Source organism: Stenella coeruleoalba (genome assembly GCF_951394435.1).
Source record: "Stenella coeruleoalba genome assembly, chromosome: X".
Lineage (NCBI taxonomy): Eukaryota > Metazoa > Chordata > Mammalia > Artiodactyla > Delphinidae > Stenella > Stenella coeruleoalba.
Genome location: NC_137152.1, coordinates 3,828,842 through 3,850,465, shown reverse-complemented (window position 1 = coordinate 3,850,465; position 21,624 = coordinate 3,828,842). Strand labels below are relative to the sequence as shown.

The window sequence follows — 21,624 nt, the reverse complement described above, 5'->3', positions numbered from 1 at the left end:
CTCATCATTTTTGGTCCAGATCTTATCTTGGTGTCTCAGCCGAAGTTGGCCTTCGTCACAACTCATTGAGTGTTGTGACAGTGAATTATTATTTAGCCCAAACTGTTTGTTGAAAATATATCGTGCTGGGCAGGTGAGGCACTGGCTTATTAAAGGGGCATAGATTTCCATGCGGTTCACGAGAAACGTAAAGTCTCGTGGGGAAAACCAACAAGGCTTCAATTAAGGGAATAAGAGAATGTATAATTAACCACCAAGCGTGTGCGGGGTACCTAATTAGAGAAGAAGGTGACACAGATAGTTTAAGGTGCTGATGGTGGTTTTTAGACAATAATGGAAAATTGAAGAAAATATTCACGTGGGCTGAAATTGTCAGGGGGTGTTCTGTGTTTCTCTTGCATTGTTACCGTCTAACCAGTGTTAGCTGAGTTTCATATGCTTCCCATAAATAGTTGTTTCTTAGTTTCTCTTCCTTTACCAGAGAATTGCTCCATGCCGTAAATGGAGAGATTCATTCATAGATAAACACATGGGTCATGAATTTCCGTTTCTCTGGTAGGTGAAGTAGAGCTACCAGCAAAACCAAAGCACATTCACTGCTTTTCTGAAAATTGCCCGACTCCATTCTTAAGTCCTGTGTACTGAAGTACTGTGGTCCTGTGCATATTTTCGTGCCAATTCCAAAATGTAATTCACTTAGATTAGTAATCTCATATGAATTCCGTGTTTTCTTCTCTATATTTCCATGATTAATATTTCAATAGAGCAAAGGTCAGGGATTTGGGAATTACACTCATACTAAATCTTTAATGATTCATCCTTTACTAGAGATAGACACATCCATCATATTAAATCCATAGCACGTGTGGTTGTATATTCTCAATTGTCTTTTATTATTTTTAAGCAGGTTATGCGGTTGGCACAGACTTCAGATGGACAAAATAGCTGACATAAAAAGTACAGTGCTCATAATTTTCCTTGTGTGTTTAAAATCATGTTCAGTGATTTTTAAAAATGAATTTATTTAGTTACGTTTGGCTGTGTTGGGTCTTTGTTGCTGCACGCGGGCTTTCTCTAGTTGCAGCGAGCGGAGGCTACTCTTCATTGCGGTGCGTGGGCCTCTCACTGCGGTGGCTTCTTTTGTTGCAGAGCACGGGCTCTAGGCACGTGGGCTTCAGTAGTTGTGGCTCACGGGCTCAGTAGTTGTAGCTCGCGGACTCTAGAGTTCAGGCTCAGTAGTTGTGGCTCACGGGCTCAGTAGTTGTAGCTCGCGGACTCTAGAGTGCAGCCTCAGTAGTTGTGGCGCACGGGCTTAGTTGCTCCACAGCATGTGGTATCTTCCCGGACCAGGGCTCGAACCCATGTCCCTTGCGTTGGCAGGTGGATTCTTAACCACTGCAGCAACACGGAAGTCCCATGTTCAGTGATTTTTAATTACAAGTAAACACTCGTATCAACTGCCCAGTGTCAGTTTTTTATTTTTAAAATAACTGTTAATTTAATAGGCCTTTTCCTAAAAGAGAAAACATAATACTCCTTTCGTGTCTCATATACTAAAAATAAAAATTTCTAATAATGAATGGGTCATTTTTATAAACCTGCAAAAAACACAAGTAGGCAATTCAGTAACAGGATTTTAACAAAATACTGTAACTATTTTGTTCCATATTCCTTTGCTTTTGTTTTTTGCTCAGGTAAATAATTTTCATGGCGTTTTTAATGATCTGTTTGTAGTAAATTTAGGAGTATATTCATTTTCTTTTTTTAATTTTCTTTTTATTTATTTATTTATTTTTTTTTTTTTTGCGGTACATGGGCCTCTCACTGTTGTGGCCTCTCCCGTTGCGGAGCACAGGCTCTGGACACACAGGCTCAGCGGCCATGGCTCAGGGGCCCAACCGCCCCGCGGCATGTGGGATCTTCCCAGACCGGGCACGAACCCGTGTCCCCTGCATCGGCAGGCGGACTCTCAACCACTGCACCACCAGGGAAACCCTCTTTTTATTTTTTAAATTGAAGTATAGTTGGTTTACAGTGTTGTGTTAGTTTCGGGTGTACAGCAAAGTGATTCAGTTATACACACACACACACATATATCCTTTTTCAGATTCTTTTCCATTATAAGTTATTACAAGATATTGAATATACTTCTCTGTGCTATACAGTAGGACCTTGTTGTTTATCTATTTTATGTATACTAGTGTGTCCCTGCTAATCCCAAACTCCTAATTTATCCCTCCCCTTATTTCCCCTTTTTACCATAAGTTTGTTTTCTATGTCTGTGAGTCTGTTTCTGTTTCTAAGTAAATTCATTTGTATCATATATTTTCTTCAGTCATACAGTTGAATACGTTGAACACATTACATAGTATTTTGTGTATGTGGATATCAAAATTGTCTACAGCAAATGGCAACTGTTAAACATTTGTCTTAGAGGTGAAAGCTGTCATTTATCCCGTACCCAAGCTGCCAGTGCTTCAATGATTACATGTATGTATGTGTATATATACACATACAGATACTTTTAACGTAATAGTTCACTTTTAGGAAATGAAAGGCCCCTTTTTCTCTTCCTTGCGACTGTAACACTTGAAATCCTGCCCCATACCCTAGGATTCTGTGTTCCACTGGACAGTTTCCATGTGTCTATAACCTCTTTTTGTGGCACTTCAAAATTTGAAATGTTCATTACCCCATATATGCAAGTTTTATCTTGTGATGGTAAGTTGATCAGACCGATTACATTGGGAGCTTTTTAGGTAAGAACTTGAACTTGTCTGACTAAAATCTTACAGTGTGGTGTCGGTGAGTTGCTTTTGACTCTTCTGGAGGCTTTTTTTTTTTTCTTTTTTGCCTGTCACTCTTCATTCTTTTATTTGCAAGTAAAGTCTTCTTTGGTGGTGGTTGTTAATAGTTCTGTCAATTTATGTAACATCTTCTGTTAGGTAACGTCATGTAACTAATTACAGAAAAAGTTAAGTAGATTATTTTACAATTAGAACGTTGAGCGTACATGGAGATGCGTGAAGTTAAATTAGCCTGATGGTCGGTAGCAGTGATCCCATGGTCATAAAGTCTGTGATTCTTATATATACCTGTGCATTTTATTGAACTTTAAATATGAAAAAGATATCTCTATTTCTCTATCTCTATCATCTGTCTGTCCGTCCATCCATCCACCCACCCATCCATTCTTCTATCTACCTACCTGTCTATCCACTTATTTATTTTTCTATCTAATCTGTCCATCCATCCATCTAGGCACTTTGTAATTTCATCTGCTTGATGAACAGTTAACATGGCATTTACTAATTCTTATTCTAAATAATTTGGAATCTCTTAGTGGTTTTCATCTCGACTCTATCTTTCTTCTGGGTGTCTGTCTAGGCATGTTGACCTTGGTATGCTTGAGAATCATTGGTTATCCCGTGACCCCATGCAGCCCTCACTCCTTGAACCTGATTCTGCAGAATCAAACTCTCTCTCGACAGCCAACCGAACCCGTTTTCCTTTGACTGGGTTCCTGGAGCCCTTTTTCCAAAGCTGGCAAAGCACCGCTGCTTGGTCTAGGCAAACACCCACTACACATGCACCTTACTTAATCAACGTTATGCACCTGCTTTCTGGCGTACTTCGTGTTTTCCACTATGACCCTGGGAAGACATCTTCCATTTATTCACATGACCTGAAAGTTTTAAGCCAGCACCATTGATAATGCTAAGTGTCTTGTCCTGTTGTTTCTGTTTTCCTTTGCTGCTTCACTTCATTAAATCTGTATCGTTAAAAATATTCACAGCGTCCCTGAAGCCACTCCCCAGTAGCTAAGGAATGTGTTGCTTTCTGGGCCGATGCAATTACCGTTGACATTTGCTTGGATTTACAGGGTGTGCGTCTCCTTCTGCTGATTTTTGTCAATAGCTTCCTTTCCTTGGAGACGTATGAAATATTTTGTGACTTTGTATCCAAAGCAGTGCATGTTAGACTCATTAATAGAATTTATCTTCACAGTGGACTGGTCCCAATCTGCTCTGTTTTGCTCAGCCTGTCAGCTCATAATATGTCGCTGAAAAGATGTTCATGCATTGTTGGCTCATGGCCAGTCATCTCTCCCTGATTGTTTGGTTTCAAAGCAATAGTGCACATCACACGTAATCATTTCTCTGTCCAGTTAATACATATGGCTCCACCATTCTGACAGGGAGGTTGACTCTTCATCCTTCAGCCCACAGAGAACAAATCAAAAAACTCACATGATGTACAGCAAAGTGATTCAGTTATATATACATATATATATATGTGTATATTTTATACATATGTTATATATATATGTGTGTGTGTGTATTCCTTTTTATATTCTTTTCCATTATAGGTTTTGACATGATATTGAGTTCCCTTTGCTAAAAGTACACCAGAAACGAACACAACATTGTAAATCAGCTGTATTTCCATAAAAATTTAAAAAGACACTTGCGTGACATTGAAGTTTGCTTCATTTTCAATCTCTTAGGCTAAGCTTCTTCCCATGTCTCACTTACCCATCTTTCCACAGCACGAGTTTGACCACTTAAAACTGTAGCTCTTTACTGATGGAATAAAAATGCTTCGTTTGGGTTTAGTAAACTAGGGATAGGTTATGAATAACAAAACGACTGCATCCTTCATTCATGATCTTGTTGGCATGTGAGAAGCAGAAGGTTGGCAGCAGGCTGTTTGCGTCGGCACTCTCATCCTTTCAAACAGTACTGGACCAGTCAGGTGGGCAAAGGAATAGTTCCATTTGGCTGGATTTGGACCCAGGATGGCAGGGCAGGAAAGGCGAAATGCCTTGTGCTCAAGAGCTGTAGGCAGTGAAGAGTTTTTTCCTGCTCAGCGAGGGTAGCTACTGGCCACCAGCCCTCTGTCGTAGCGTGTGTCTGCCTTAACAGCAGAACAGCTGACCCTTCCCACACCTGAATGATGTGGACTGATGCCTCTTGGCAAACTGAAAATGTTCGGTTGATGTCATGGGAGAACCACAGAAGCCTGCAGAGGAAGGCAAGCCTTGCAGTTTTATCAGGCGTGGAATCAACATGGAGATCCACACTCAAAGTGCAACGCCTCTTTCACTGCTGTTTCCAAATGTGTACCTTTGCCCCCATCCAGGAATTCTAAAAGGGTGGCTGGAAGAATGGGTTTTTTTGTCTTTCTTTGTGGTTTTTTTTTTTGCGGTACACGGGCCTCTTACTCACTGCTGTGGCCTCTCCCGTTGCGGAGCACAGGCTCCGGACATGCAGGCTCAGCGGCCATGGCTCACGGGCCCAGCTGCTCCGCGGCATGTGAGATCTTCCCGGCCCGGGCACGAACCCGTGTCCCCTGCATCGGCAGGCGGACTCTCAACCACTGCGCCACCAGGGAAGCCCTGGAAGAATGGTTTTTGATCTATGGGTTCAACGTGATGAAATTCAGAATGCAGCTTACCTTGTTATTCCTCCAAAACATATGTGATGTTCTAATTGAGGGACAAACATTAAAATTGCTGTATTAACCCCCTTTTGAACAAATGGCAGCTAAAATTATTTTATTTGAAAATAATCGTTAGTTACTTCCTAACTAATGCCAACGGTGCATGGGATCTATTGATTTTTAGTAACTTCTGCGCGTCCCTTAATATAGATCATTTTTCCCTTTGCAGATTGCATTTTAATACAAAGGTGGTCCACCTAGACTAACGATAAAAGAAACGGCAGCGTTCCAGGTGAAACGTAAAACATGCATGGTACTGCCTGGTGCCTGGAGCCATTATATCCTGATGCATCGTTTTAATTGCAGTGAAAGCATCCAACCGAAATGGAATATTTCTGGGTTAAATGGCTTATTTAGCTTTGCCATTTTGGGGGAACGCCTCTTCAGTAAAGCCTGGTGCCAGGCACGGACAGATTCTTTGGTCAGAGGCCAGAGTTCGTTTGGATTATGTTTACGAGATGCCGTTGGAAAATTGGGTGGTGTTTTCTAAATGATCTTCAGGGCAATGGGATTATGCTGTACGTCTGAGAAGTTGCCCTCTCTCCCGATGGAAGCGTAGAGTCGTACACCTGTAAATACAGGGATCAGACCTTTAAAAGTAAACAACCTCTTTTCCCCTTCACTGGCATGATGATTCGGTGCCGTCTGAGCGGCAGGGAACCCACTGGCCTGGCTCCCCTTGTGTTTGGCTGGGGAGGCTTGCAGCAGCTCTGCAGTGCCCCGAGCCAGCAGGCTTCTGGAGTTCCAGTCTGCTGCATGAACGGCAAGTGGAGACACACCGTCTTCCCAAATTGCTCACAGGCTGCTAAGTGAATGATTTGTGTTCCCTTTGAATTCATGCTGTAAGCGAGAATGCTCGCTTCTCGCCGAGTGATTGCTCTATGTACCTCCGGAGGCATCCTTACTTAAGCCTCCCATGTTAGGCCAGATTTCTGTGTTTATAGACCAGAAGGGCACAGGGGGCTTGGCGCATGACGGGACATGCAGGCTCCTGGGACCTTTCTTTCCTTTCTCAACCTCAGTCTCAGGCTTTCCAGCCTTGACAGTTAATCTCACGTGGACTCTGGGGTGGGTGGGTGTCTGGGTGAGGATAGCGCCTTGGGCAGGGGGGGCCAGGTGCTTGAATGCTGATAAACTCAGACAGGGTCCAGTGATGCCTTCCGTGTTTCAGCCGTGTTATAGTTTAATATGTCAGTGGCTCATATGGGATTTATGCCTTTGCTCAGAAATCACTGCACATAGCACAGTGGCTATGCCCCTGATCTGGTATGCATTTAGAAGCGGTGGCTGGATCGTGGAGTATGCAGTGTTCTTTAGTTCCCATCAAGAAACACGCACATCACTCTTTGGCCCATGGACATTGGAGGCGCCCCATGGGGTGTGCTCTGAACAGACGGGGATGCTTGCTCTGGGGCCGCTTCCAGGCTGCAGGAGGGCAGCTGACAGGCAGGCCAAATGCCCCAGCACACGGCTGGGCTCCAGATGGCTGGCTGGTGCGCCCTGGCACTCCTTCAAGTTGTGCCGTCCTTGGGTCTGTAAGAGAACTCCCATTACCTGGAAATTGAGGGAATGCATGGGGTTGGCTCAACAGATTCCTCCTACAAGTTGAGACGTGCAGTCAGAGAGAACAGGTGAAAAAAAGACGCCATCCACTTAAACGAAGGCCACCAACGCGGTAGCTTAGAACAACGTCCACAAATTCTCTCATGGTTCCTGTGGCCCAGGAAGCTGGGCACCTCTTAGCTGGGTCCTCTGCTCAGGGTGACACAGAGATGCCGTCGAGGTGTCAGCTGGGCTGCCCTCCTTTCTGGAGCCCGTGCTGCTCCCCCAAGCTCGCTCACGTGTTGGAAGGATCCAGTTCCTTGTAGTTGTGGGATGAAGGGCCCCCTTTCTTGCGGGCTGTCACGGAGGGCTGCTCGAAGCCCCTTTCCTACACCACTGCTTGCTTCTTCAAGGCCAGCAGGAGACTCTCCTGCTCCAGTTGGTTGGGAAAGGATCCGATCCAGCATGCCCTCATCGAGCACATGGCAGCCCATCCCATTTCCCAGGTAATGTCCCTACTCCAGGGATGGCTCTTGCACTATCTTTGCAGACCCAGCTCATATCCACGCAGCTGGGACTGCAGGAGGGCAGGACTCCTTAGGGGATGCCTTAAGGGACGTTCACCTCACTGTTGTTAAATGCCTGGCATGTTCATTTCCTGGGACTTCTACAGCAAATGAGCACCAACTTGGTGACTTAATGTGACGGCAATGTATTCTGTCACAGCTGAGGAGCCCACGAGTCCCATATCGAGCTGTCTGTAGGGTTGGTTCCTTCTGGTCCAGCCTCTCTCCCAGCTGCCAGTAATTCTTGGTGGTCCTGGGCTTGTAGCTGCTGCACATCCTGATCTACCTTCATCTTCTCTCCATCTTCCTCTCTGTGTGTCTCCCACTGGCCTCGCCTCTCCTTAGAAGGACCCCATCACTGGATTTAGGGCCACTCTGAATCTGGGGTGACCTCACTTCCAGATCCTTCACTAATTCCATCTGCAAAGACCATACCTAACAAGGAGGTCACGCTCTGAGTCTAGGTGGATATGAGATTGGGGGATGCTTCGGAGCTCACTGCAGTGACCAAGCATTGCCCATGGTCTGATGCTACCCAAACCCTCTTCTCTCATCTTGCATCAGACTCTCCTGCCGCTTTTCTGAAACCTTTTTTTTTTTTCCACTTTTCTTTTGGTCTTCCTTTTTTTTTTTTTTTTTTTTTTTTTGCGGTACGCGGGCCTCTCACTGTTGTGGCCCCTCCCGTTGCGGAGCACAGGCTCCGGACGCGCAGGCTCAGCGGCCACGGCTCACGGGCCCAGCCGCTCCGCGGCACGTGGGATCTTTCCGGACCGGGGCACGAAACCCGTGTCCCCTGCATCGGCAGGCGGACTCTCAACCACTGCGCCACCAGGGAAGCCCTACACGTGATTTTTATACGTGGTTTCTTATTACATTATTAGCTAAAATATTCTTTTTTGCAAATAATGTTTATTTGACATTCTTACATTGTTTCATAAGACATCTAGAACGATGATTCTTCTGTGCATAATTTTCAGTACTTCTCTGTCATGATTTCCCCATCCTTAACCTTAATTCTGACTTGATTCTCCTTGAATTCTTGAGCGCGATGGAGTTCCATTCTCCTCAGTGTGTTCCATTACTGGAACATTTCTTCATATGAATTTTACAAGATGCCCTCAGGAAGGATATAGTTTCTGCACACTTGCATCTCAGAAAATACTTTCTCGCAGGACAGCTTGCCAAGGGTTCTTCTGCCAAAATATGATAGATCTGACGCCATTAACTATTCCAGAGAATTCTAAGGTGAGAGAGATTTTTCTTTTCGTGTTTGTCATGGTCCTAAAGACATTTGGGGGAGCTTATCACAAGCAGACAGACAGACCCCAGATTGTATGAAGAATATAGAAGTGCATTGGAGCGCAAGATGGGGGTCCATGAAGAGTGTCACAGGACCAAGAACCAGGGATGGGTGGGCCAACACCACCTAGAATGCTCTCTGCCCGTCCTGAGTCTGATGCTTCCTCATGGCACCTGTACCCACATGACTCTCTGCGTGTTTCTGACTGGCCGGCTCCTTTGGGAAAATGAGTATCCCAGGGTGTCTGCACGCCTGACCCTCACATCACAGCCAGAAGTGCGGGGGTGGGAGTGGGGCAGGGAGGGCCAGCATAGCCTTTGACGTGGCCCACCTCGACTGGGATGCGGGGACGTGCAGTCGAGACGGACGCCTCCAAAGATGGCTGCCGTCGCCGGAGGCTGTTCGTGCTCTTGTCTGGGACCCTTGTCATTCTGTTCGGTTTTCTTTGCGTCACTAATTTTGAAGAACGTTACCAGGCTACGTCTCCGCGTCTACCTCTTTTCATGTATTATTCTGGAAAGGACGGGGCTGTTAATCTCAGGAATATGGTCTTTAGTCTTTATTTTAATTCCACACAGATCTGGGTCTTCCTTCTGCATCCTCCCTCTGATGTTTTATGTTCTTTACGGGTTGATTCCTTTTGCGTCTTCCTGACTTACTAACACTCAAAATCATTTCTTCTTTGAGTCCCTTCCTTTTCTGACCATATATATATTTTTTAAATTTAAATATATATAAATATGTATATTCCCTAAGTGATGCTAATCTTTATTTAAATATATATGTATACATATGTATGTGTGCACAAATATATATGGTTATAGACGTACTTCCCGAGTGACTCAATTATTTATTTAAATGTATATACATTTTATAAACATTTGCTTTTATCATTTATTTTTATTTATTTTATTTTTTAAAATTAGTTAATTAATTTTTTGCTGCGTTGGGACTTAGTTACTGTGCGGGCTGTTCTCTAGTTGTGGCGAGCGGGGGCTATGCTTTGTTGCGGTGCGCGGGCTTCCCATTGCGGTGGCTGCTGTTGTTGCGGAGCACGGGCTCTAGGCGCGCGGGCTTCAGTAGTTGTGGCGCACGGGCTCAGCAGTTTTGGCTTGCGAGCTGTAGAGTGCAGGCTCAGTAGTTGTGGCGCACGGGCTTAGTTGCTCCGCGGCATGTGGGATCTTCCCGGACTAGGGCTCGAACCCGTGAACCCTGCTTTGGCAGGCAGATTCTTCAAGACTGCACTTCCAGGGAAGTCCCTATCATTTATGTTTAAATAATATATATTTATATATATACACGTACACATAGGTTTGTATACCTATAAATATGCAGGCGGACCTCGGAGATATTGTGGGTTTGGTTCCAGACCACCACAACAAAATGAATGATTCAGTAAAGCAAGTCACTCAAGTTTTTTGGTTTTTCAGTGCATAGAAAAGTGCTGTTTACACTATAGTGTGGTCTATTAGGTGTGCAGTAGTTGTATGTCTAAAAAAATGTACAGACCTTACAAATAACTTATTGCTAAAAAATGCCCAAACAATTACAATAGCTACATCAAAGATCACTGATCACGGATCCCCATAACAGATTACCGACGTGTGACACAGAGACACAAAGTGACCAAATGCTGTTGGAAAACTGGCGCAACAGACTTGCTTGGTGCAGGGTTGCCCGAAACCTTCAAGTCGTGAAAAATGCCGTATGTGCAAAGCACAAAAAAGTGAAGTGCAATAAAACAAGGTATTCCTGTATAATTTTTAGTACATGATAAAAGTATATGCCTGTATATGTATGTGTATATACGTTCTATAAGTGTGTGTGCGTGTGTGTACACTCATGGCCGCTTTCAAAGACTGTCACTGTAAAGGCTACGTAATCATTTTTGTGCATATATGTAACACAAACATCATTTTTACCAAGTGCTGCCTCTCTTTAGTAAATGTATTTCAGCTCAGAATACGAACCTAAACGTTATCGTCTCACAAACATGCTCATTGTCTTTTTACATAATAAATATTTAATTAATCCAGAATTAATTTTATCTTATGATGAAGTTTTTATATTTCCCTCTTTTCAAATATTTAGTTAATGGTACTTTTTGAAAAGAAAGACTTTATCATACTCATTGTAACGTTAGTAGTAGTACAATAAATAATATAATGGGAGCAGCAAAACCTTATACCTCATTTGAGCCAAAATTATTCACACTTGCAAGTTTTGTTAGAATCAACGTTAGAATAATTTTGTTCAGTTACCCCCAAATTTTGTCACTAATGAGTTACTTTGAAAATATATTAATATTGTTACTCAGTTTCTGCCACTGAATGCTTCCACATGCGTACAAGTCTTCTTTTATATCTCTCATAATTTTGTATATTTTATACAGTGTGTTATATACGTCTTAAGGTTATTACTAGATGGTTTATTATTACTACGAAAAGTATTTCTTTCTAAACATGTTAATATTCACATGTATAGAAGTTGATTTTGTGTATTGTATTCATCCAGTTAGAACTAAGAAGTCATCCCTTCTAACTTACTTAGTTGATGATCTAAACTGTTTTTCTCTGGTTAGATAATCTTAGGCAGGAATCATTCTTCCTCTTTAATATTTTCAGAAAATTCAGCCTTTCCCAAAGCCTGTTCCCTGCAATGTTACATCAGCTCCTTACTAACTGGATTAAAAAAGGATTCCCTGTCAAAATAGATATTGCCGACCCGCTGATCCTTTCATTAAATATTAATTGTATCAAATGCTGTTTGCCATTCTGCAAATACTTTTTTCTCATTTGACCGTATTCCATTGCTTAGCGTTGACTTTTCTCCTTCCACTGTTGACAGCAAGCGAAGTATTACGTTTCTTCCTGTGGATCTGGTCTTCAACATTTGTAGAGTAACCCTAACTCTTTACTGGATTACAACATACTTTTCTTTCTTTTTTGTTCAATTTAACATTTTGTGTTGTTTATCAGACTGGTCGCCAGAGGACATCACCATGTGTGAGGTTAACTTTCTAGTTCATTGTTGCCATTTGTGTTAACGTTTTGGGTAGAGAAGGAAAAATCCAATGGGATCTTCTGTGTTTGGAGACTCTGAAGGTCTTTACACCTGAGGGAACGCCGATGTGGTTCCTGTATATTGTATATTGGTGTCCATTTCCCTGTATTCAGATCTAAGTTACACATCTGCACCTTTTTCCTCCCAAAGAGTGGATTTTAATTCCTTCACTCCACTTGCTATTCCTTCCCATCAGCCTTTATCACCTCAGCCTTTTCTTTCTATCTCAGACTGGTCCCTTTTCATGCCTCTGAACCAAGGAAACTGCATCTTATTTTGCTCCGTGAAAAACTGCAAGCGGTTATCTAAATGTTCCCATGGAATCTTCCAAAGGCTGTGGTTGTCTTTTGTTCCGCGCTGCTTTTATTTCCGCACAAAACACGTACTGTCTTTCATTTTTTCTCTTTCCTCTTGGAGTAAGTCAGGATTTACCCAGATAAGGTGTCTGCCAACAGAAGGGATATAGATGTGAACGGTCCTTTCCTTTGCCAAGGGTCCAGCTGTCCTCGTCATTCAGTGGGGGTGGTCCCAGAGCACCTGCACACGTACCTGGGGGTTCCTTAGAAATGCAGACCCTTTGCAATTGTTGATCTGTCTGACTCCTTCTCAAATTTCTAGTGTGATATTCATCTCCAGGCAGTGTGGTCCCTTACTAAGACAATCTCAGGACGTGTTAACATTCAAATACTCTGTACTTGCTGAGTGTGTGAAAAACTTCACTGGACATCTAAGACTTTTCCTGAATTGTCCAACACTGCAGCAGTGAGCAGCTGGCCGTTTCCATGCACCAGCCCTACCTCTTTGCTGTTTGTTTTGGTTGATGTAAAATTTGTTTAATTTGAAGGTATATATATACAGATGTTGCAGTTAGGTTTCCTGAAATAATGACCAGTCAACCCCCTGAGGTAGGAGCACATCTCCCCAGTTTTGCGGTTTGTACACACACTATTCTTTGTGATAGGTGGCTGAATTCAGGGGGAGAGGAGATTTCAGTGATTCACTGATTGATTTCCTGTAAGGTTTATAGAATGATTCCCAGTGTCCTAATGCCATCAGAAGATTCCTGAGCAGTAGACTGAATTCTCTGCAGTGTCGTTCATGGGTTCATAGAAAACCCACCAGAAGCAGCCTTGGATTTTCTGCCGTTGTGGATTTGCTGTGACGTTCAGATCTTCTTATTTGTTTTCATGAGTGTTTAAGTTGGGGAATTTGCATCTGAGGATGCTACCTGGGCACCATATCAGGAAGTCACTTCTTTTTTTTTTTTTGGACCGTGCTCTGCATGGCATGTGGGATCTTAGTTCCCCGACCAGGGATCGAACCCGTGCCCCCTGCAGTGAAAGCATAGAGTCTTAACTGCTGTACCACCAGGGAAGTCCCTAGGGAGTCACTTCTTTAGAGAGGTTCCTGCAGAGACGTTTCATCCAAATCCTGAAAGCTGGTTGGGATATTGACCGGCAAGCAGATGTAATCATGGGAGCGAGAATGGCTTTTCTTGGTGAAGGATGGCAACTGAATATATTTTAACACTATTTACCATCTTCTTATTGACTCACGTCATGCTGTTAAATATTTTGAGCTGGACTTAGTCATTCCCTATTTCTTCAATTGAATAAGTAAGAATAGTAATAACCAAAATCCATAACCTGGAGAGATTTTCATAAATACCTGAAATTGCATATAATTACCAAAGAAATGAAATCATTCGGCTCGCAATGACTTCGTCTGTGGCTCTCAAAATATCATGCTTTCGAAAACGAAACTCATTTAGCGTAAATCTGTAAATACGTAGGGAGTTAGTAAGCTTACGTCTTGGCCTGAGGCAAATGCTTTATGGACTTACAATAGAAGGGATTGATTGGCTTAGAGTCATTAAGCCTATGGGATTAATTTGTATTAAAGAAAATCCCATCCTGCAGTCCCCACCCAGTACTGTTTTCTGAAGCAATATCATGCTAATTATCATGCCAATGTAAATATATAAGAATATTAAAACTGAAATAAATCAGAGATTATCGGACTGTGTTTAATAAAGCTGGGTCACATTTTGTGATCTACTGTTTATGTAGATGCTGAGTCCTTGGGGGCAGTGGCTTGAAGAGCTTAGGAATCTCTTTATCGGTACCAACTAGGACTGTATTCAAAACACAAGCGTTCTTTTTTCAAGTTCAGTGCCACAATCTCGCCTAAAGAATGGGCTTTCCTTGACAAAGGATATTCTGATAATTAAGAGTTCTACCTCTAGTCAAAAGGGTCTCTTTGCATGTACTCTTTCCTCCCCATCCCTCCTTTGAAACTCAAATTCCGACATCTGGTTCTTGCCTTTCCCAGAACAAGAGTTGTCCTTCATCTACATAGTTATTTAGATATAGTTTTCATTTTCTTTACTAGACCAGTGGATGTCATCATTGGCTTTTTCATCTGTGGGTCATAATTTACTGGGCTGGCCAAAAAAGTTCGTTCGGGTTTTGGCCAACCCAGTATTTGGGGGAGCAAAACAGAAATTGCTTTGTCACGGACTAACCTACCACCTTGCATACAATGCTTTTCACTCTTTGCTAAATGGTGACGTTGCCTTGCCAGGATGCGTTTGAGTTCTGGGTTTGAATCCCCAGACTGTGGCGAGTTGATTTCCTGGACCAACTTACGTATCTGTTTTGGGGTACAGTTGTCTCTTCTCTATGGTTGGGGCAACAATAGTTGCTGACAAGTTTGCATATGGTTACAAAGTATATGGACCAGTGCCCTGCATGTATTAAGCCAACATGGCAATTTAGTTAACCATAGCGTCCTACTGAAATAACCGTCGTAGCAATAGGAGGACCAGTACGGTGTGGGTAAGGAGCGCCATGTGGTAATTTTCACTCTGTAACTGGCTAGCATGTATCGTAGACCCAGCTATATATGTAAAGCCTGTTATGTAAATATTAGCTGCGTCACCGAGTAGTCGTAGCATCTTTTAGGCAAGTCATCCTCATTTGATCTCCTTCACCTTCTTGACCTACAAAATAAAGATGTCACATAGAAGGATCTGGAACTCCTTGGAGAAACGTCTGATTCTAGAAATGGGGCAGAAAAGATACAAGATGGTCCTGAAGCATCTTATCGTGCCAGGAAGCAAGGCAGTGCTTAAAAAGCAAAGAAAACACCCACAACGACGGGGGTACATTGAAGGGGTACAGAAACCAGGTGAAAGCGTTCTGGCTGGCCAAAGCTAGAACAGTTTGAGGAACAAAATTAAGTACTGTTGTAGTAAAAGAGATACAATCCCATACATACATACCTACAATCCCATACGGTCCTAAATCACTGAAAAAATAAACAGGAAATGTGAGTTTCCCATTGCTGCTGTAACAAGTGACCACACTGTTACTGGCTTATAATGACACAAATTTATCTTAGAGTTTTCAAGGTCAAAAGGCTAAACGGGGGACTGTCCTGGTGGCGCAGTGGTTAAGAATCCGCCTGCCAATGCAAGGGACACGGGTTTGAGCCCTGGTCCGGGAAGATCCCACATGCCACGGAGCAAGTAAGCCCGTGTGCGACAACTACTGAGCCTGTGCTCTAGAGCCCGGAGCCACAGCTACTGAGCCCGCGTGCCGCAATTACTGAAGCCCGTGCGCCTAGAGCCCGTGCTCTGCAACAAGAGAAGCCACGGCAATAAGAAGCCCGTGCACTGCAACGAAGAGTAGACCCCGCTTGCTGCAATAGAGAAAGCCCGCGCACAGCAACGAAGACCCAAAGCAGCCAAAAATAAAATAAATATATAAATAAATAAATTTATTAAAAAAAAACCTTCGGGCTTCCCTGGTGGCGCAGTGGTTGAGAGTCCGCCTGCCGATGCAGGAGACATGGGTTCATGCCCCGGTCCGGGAAGATCCCACATGCCGCGGAGCGGCTGGGCCGGTGAGCCATGGCTGCTGAGCCTGCACGTCCAGAGCCTGTGCTTCGCAACGGGAGAGGCCACAACAGTGAGAGGCCCGCGTACCGCAAAAAAAAAAAAAAAAAAAAAAAAAAAGTCCAAGTGGGTCTCACTGGGCTAAAATCAAGGTGTAGGCGGGATTGAGTTCCTTTAGAGGATCTAGGGGAAAACTCATCTCTTGATAATTTTTTTTGTTTAAATTTATGGAGGCCACCTGCATTCCTTGGCTCAAGGCGCCCTCCTTAATCTGCAAAAAACAAAACAAAACAAACAACAACAATAAAACCCACCAAACAGTTTAGCATTTTCCAGTCTCTCTCTAACTCTGATTGTCTTCTGCCTTCACCTTGCACTCTAAAGGACTCTTGGGATTCCATTGGGATAATCCAGGAAATTTCCTTATTTTAAGGTCAGGTGATTATCATCCTTAAGGGCATCTGCAAATTGAATTCCCTATTGCTGTGTATCATATCATATCATCAGGTTCTGGGGGTTAGGGCGTGGATCTCTTGAGGAAAGGGTGGCATGATTCTCCCTACCACTGGGGAGAGAAGACACCCCTCCCGTGCAGAAGCATTCCGAATGATTTATGGAGATCCTCTTCCTCAAGGCGCTGGAGCATGAATCTCTGCCTCTTGGGTTTGACTGTGCAAGCTGACTGCCTTTCAGAGATTCTAAAATTCAAGGAGGAGAAAAGAGTCGCTTTATTTATTTAAAACATCTTTATTGGAGTATAATTGCTTTACAATGGTGTGTTCCTTGCTGCTGTATAACAAAGTGAATCAGCTTTACGTATACACGTATCCCCATATCCCCTCCCTCTTGCATCCCCTTCCCACCCTCCCTCTCCCACCCCTCTAGGTGGTCACAAAGCACCGAGCTGATCTCCCTGTGCTATGCGGCTGCTTCCCACTAGCTATCTATTTTACATTTGGTAGTGTATACATGTCAGTGCCACTCTTTCACTTCGTCCCAGCTTACCCTTCCCCCCCCCATGTCCGCAAGTCCATTCTCTACGTCTGCGTCTTTATTCCTGTCCTGCCCCTAGGTTCTTCATGACCATCTTTTTTTAGATTCCATATGTATGTGTTAGCATACGGTATTTGTCTTTCTCTTTCTGACTTACTTCACTCTGTATGACAGACTCTAGGTCCATCTACCTCACTACACATGGCTCAATTTCGTTTCTTTTTATGGCTGAGTAATATTCCATTGTATTTTTGTGCCACATCTTCTTTATCCAGTCATCTGTCCATGGACACTAAATCACAGGCAAGATCCTTTTTGACCCACCTCCTAGAGAAATGGAAATAGAAACAAAAATAAACAAATGGGACCTAATGAAACTTCAAAGCTTTTGCACAGCAAAGGAAACCATAAACAAGACGAGAAGACAGCCCTCAGAATGGGAGAAAATATTTGCAAATGAAGCTACTGACAAAGGATTAATCTCCAAAATATACAGGCAGCTCATGCAGCTCAGTATCAAAAAACGAGTCACTTCATGATGGAGAAACCTGACAGATGTGACTTTGGCCAGGTGATGAAGGTCAACATTCACAGTGATAAGTCATATTGAGAACATGCACCCTTGATACGATGCGATGAGGACACTTGACCTCCAGGCTTCCTTCCCCAAATTCACAACCCCAGTCTTGTCATGAAAAACGTCAAGGAAAAAAAAAAAAGCAAACACCAATTGTGAGATATTCTACAAAACACCTGGTGAGAGCTCTTCAAAAGTGTCCAGGTCAGAAGAAACAAGAAAAGTCTGAAGCTGTCACAGCCAAGAAGAACCTAAGGAGACATAATGACTAAAATAGAATGTAGGGTCCTGTGACAGAAAAAAAATAATAAAGGATATTTGGTAAAAAGGAAGGAAACCTCAATAAAGTATGGATTTCAGTTAATTATAATATTTCAGTATTGGCTCACTCATTGTCACACATGGACCAGATGTTAATAAGAGAGGTATGAGGTATATGGCAGCTCTCTCTACTGTCTTTACAATCTTTCTTGACATGTGAAACTCCCCTAAAATCTAAGTTTATGAGAAAAACAAAAAAGAAAGCAAAAAGTGCAGATCACAGACCTTCGTCTGTAATTCCCAAGGACGCTTTGAGCATCCCAATGTACGATATCCATGAAAATACTTTGAAAATATCTTGCATTTAAAATCCAAATGGGATTTTGCTTAAAAAAACATCTTGCCTTCCATGTCATCAGCCTTGAGTCATATAGAAAACAAGTGATCATGATTCGCTTAACGCTAACACAGCACTGTGTTGGCGCCTCCCTGATCAGGGTCTTCCTCTGCTAAGTGGTTTTGGTTACACAGGAAAGAGTCTATATACACCTGCCATCCTTGGGGACTGTGGGGCATATAAGTGACACGCCCATGTAATTGTCATGCAAGGCATAGTGTCCTCAGGGACACCCACGAAACATTGCTGGAACACTTGAATCGAGGGGTGGTTTCCTCCTGTGGAGTAGACCCTGGGGTACATGCCATACAGCTGCTGCCACTTGCACTGGGTGTTCTGAGGTTTTCAAAGTTAGACAGTGAGTCCCAGGAGGGAGATTTAGATGGTTCACAGCCTCAGAATCTAGTAAGAGAATCTGGGAGGCAGAAACATGCAGTAAATACTTGGGGAGCCGTTAAAACAACACCACCTGGCACTCATATGAACCAGCACTTACGAATCGCTGGCTGTGCGCAAGGCAGCGTTCACATCTTACCAGGGAACCAGTAGATTCTTAGGCAAGGTATTTCTGGTTAAGTGAATCTTTTAAGCTCCCCCTTCAGAAAGTTCCTGACGATTGGATTAAAGGAAAGAGTATAATGTTTTCCTAGTCTTCATTATTTTAGGGTGTAATCCTGGTAGTGTTTTGCTTAGTCACCATAAGTATTTGGGTACTTCATATTCTGTGTTGATTTTCCCATTTTTTTTATTCCACTCTAGTCTCACGGCAGTTAGTACCAAGTACAGGAATGTTAATTTTCTATAACACAGAAACAAAATTAGGGTGTTAATAGGAAAAAGAGGCATGTACTTTTAAGGGAAAACCGTCACATTGGCTTTGGTTTACAAATACCAAGCATGCTGGGGAACCAGACACATTTCTGATCTAAAACGACCTCTTTGATGGAGGTGTATGTTGGGGCGTTAGGAGGCTGTGTGCCAGTCTGCGTGTACACCCGGCTGAGTGTGTGTGTGTGTGTGTGTGTGAATGTGAATGAGTGCTCTGGTGGTGCAGTGGCAAAGAATCCTCCTGCCATCGCAGGGGACATGGGTTCGAGCCCTGGTCCGGGAAGGTCCCACATGCTGCAGAGCAACTAAGCCCATGTGCCACAACTACTGAGCCCACGTGCCACAACTACTGAAGCCCGTGCACCTAGAGCCCGTGCTCCACAGGAGAAGCCACCGCAATGAGAAACCCGCGCACCACAACAAAGAGTAGCCCCCGCTCGCCGCAACTAGAGAAAGCCCGCGTGCAGCTGTGAAGACCCAACGCAGCCAAAAAAAAAAAGAAAAAGAAAAGGGTTGAGAGTCATTTCCCTTAAGTTTGTTTTCTGGTTGACATCTCTGTTGTTTATATCAGTACATCCTTTAGTTTCTAACTGAGCAGAACAAGGGACAGCTCTATGGTGGCCAGTCAGCTAAGTTCAAAAGTGGATGAAGTGGCCGTAGTCCTTATCTGAAGTAATAACGATCATACATTCCAGACTCTTCAGTGACTTTGTGATTCTTAAAAGTGTATATATTTCTTGGGGCCTTTAACTGGGGTCATATCATTTGCATCTTCTGGCTCCACAGGGTCAAGCATTGAAGAGTGGGATGATTTTGTACAAATCTAGACTTCATTTGATTCTGAGGACATGATTGCCTGCTAGGTCCCCATGTTAGACGCAGAGTCAAGGAAAGCCAAAGACAGCTTGAGTGATTTGCCTGGTCAAGATAGACAAGCCACTTTTGAGGCAGACAGTTTATTCTTTTATTTTATTTATTTATTTTGTTGAAGTACAGCTGATTTACAATGTTGTGTCAGTTTCATGCGTATAGCGAAGTGATTCAGTTATACATACTTATGTATCTATCTTTTTCAGTTTATTCTTTTACCTAGACAGAAAAAGGAGAATAAGCTGAAGGTTCCAGTTCCTCATAACTCTTGCCCTCCACACCAAAAACTCACATAGAGCTTTCACCCATTATCAGTGGTGTGTGTTCTGGCTACATAAAGAAGCTTCTGATCACAGTTAACACTAGGAAAACCACTGAAAATCTTCCAGACTCTCTTGGTAAGAATGTGTGTGTGTAATCTCTCTCCCTCCCTCCCTCCCTCCCTCTCCCTCCCTCCCTCCCTCCCTCTCTCCCTCTCTCTCTCCCTCTCTCTCTCTCTCTCTCTCTTTCTTTCTCTCTCTCTCTCTCTCTCTCTCTCTCACACACACACACACACACACACACACACAGGTTTATTGGTTTTTTTTTTTTTTAGTACAACTATATTTCAAGAGGGGTCTCAGGGCAAACCAAAGCCAATTTCATTTTCAACACGCGTTTTCTGAATAAAGATGCATAAAAAAGTCAAGCATAATTCAATACTAAATTAGTTCCAGTTTTAAATACATTGTCATTTAATCTCAAACTCACAGAGACTGTTGGGGGAATACATTCTATCAGGTAAAAGTGCTAATAAACTTGGGGGAGATTGATGTAAATCTAATTGGATCTGTCTATCATTCCTGTGAGCAGAAATATTTCAGTAGCACAGTTCATAACAAAAACTGCTTATGGGGGCTTCCCTGGTGGCGCAGTGGTTGGGAATCAGCCTGCCAATGCAGGGCACACAGGCTCGAGCCCTGATCCAGGAAGATCCCACATGCCGCGGAGCAACTAAGCCCGTGCGCCACAAGTACTGAGCCCACGTGCCACAACTACTGAAGCCCGCGCTCCTACAGCCCGTGCTCTGCAGCAAGAGAAGCCACCACAATGAGAAGCCCGTGCACCGCAACGAAGACCCAATGCAGCCAAAAAAAAAAAAACCTTATGGAAGTCTGTGCAGTGCCCTGAGATTTTAATAAGAAGCATAGACATACATCAGACACCTATAAAGTTTTAGATTTATTTTGATTCCTACCAGGCAAAGTGTGAAATCAGTGCCTCCTAATTCCAGCTAAACAAGAAAGGAAAATTATTATTCATATTTTTCTCCGTCTGCTTCCAAAGCCAGTCAGAGAGAAAGAAAACATACCCCACCCAAAAAAAGAACCCACTGCTCTTACTTTCCGTTATTGCAGGGAGTCATTTTGCAGTGCCAGAATGTTAGAAAGAATTAGACCCATTTTTACTGTAATCACAAAAATGCGCCTTTAATTTTCCTGCAATGACAATCCAAGGTAAATTACGCGGCAGAATTCTCTTTTTCCTTTTCTTCTTTTAAAGTGTAGTTGATTTACAATATTGTGTTAGTTTCAGGTGTACAGAAAAGTGATTCAGCTATAGTATATATATATAAACATCTATATTTTTTAGATGATTTTCTATTATAGGTTATTACAAGATATTGAATATAGTTCCCTGTGTTATAAAGTAAATCCTTGTTGCTTTTCTGTTTTATGTATAGCAGCTTGTATCTGTTGGTCCCGTACTCCTAGTTTATCCCTATCCCCTTCTCCCTTTGGTAACCATAAGTTTGTTTTCTGTGTCTGTGAGTCTGTTTCTGTTTGG

At 43.1% G+C, this 21,624-nt stretch overlaps 1 protein-coding gene across 12 annotated transcripts in view; it reads left to right on the top strand.

The window, feature by feature from the left end:
- Nucleotides 1-21,624, top strand: part of NLGN4X (neuroligin 4 X-linked) — a 921,956-nt gene that overhangs the window by 757,015 nt on the left and 143,317 nt on the right. The window contains exon 1 of one of the 12 annotated variants that reach the window (XM_079910738.1): nt 10,604-10,656. The exons of the other annotated variants lie outside the window; for them this stretch is intronic. The gene's annotated coding sequence lies outside the window, so the exon portion shown is untranslated. Of the gene's footprint in view, nt 1-10,603; nt 10,657-21,624 lie in introns of those variants that run through there. 12 annotated transcript variants of the gene reach the window in all.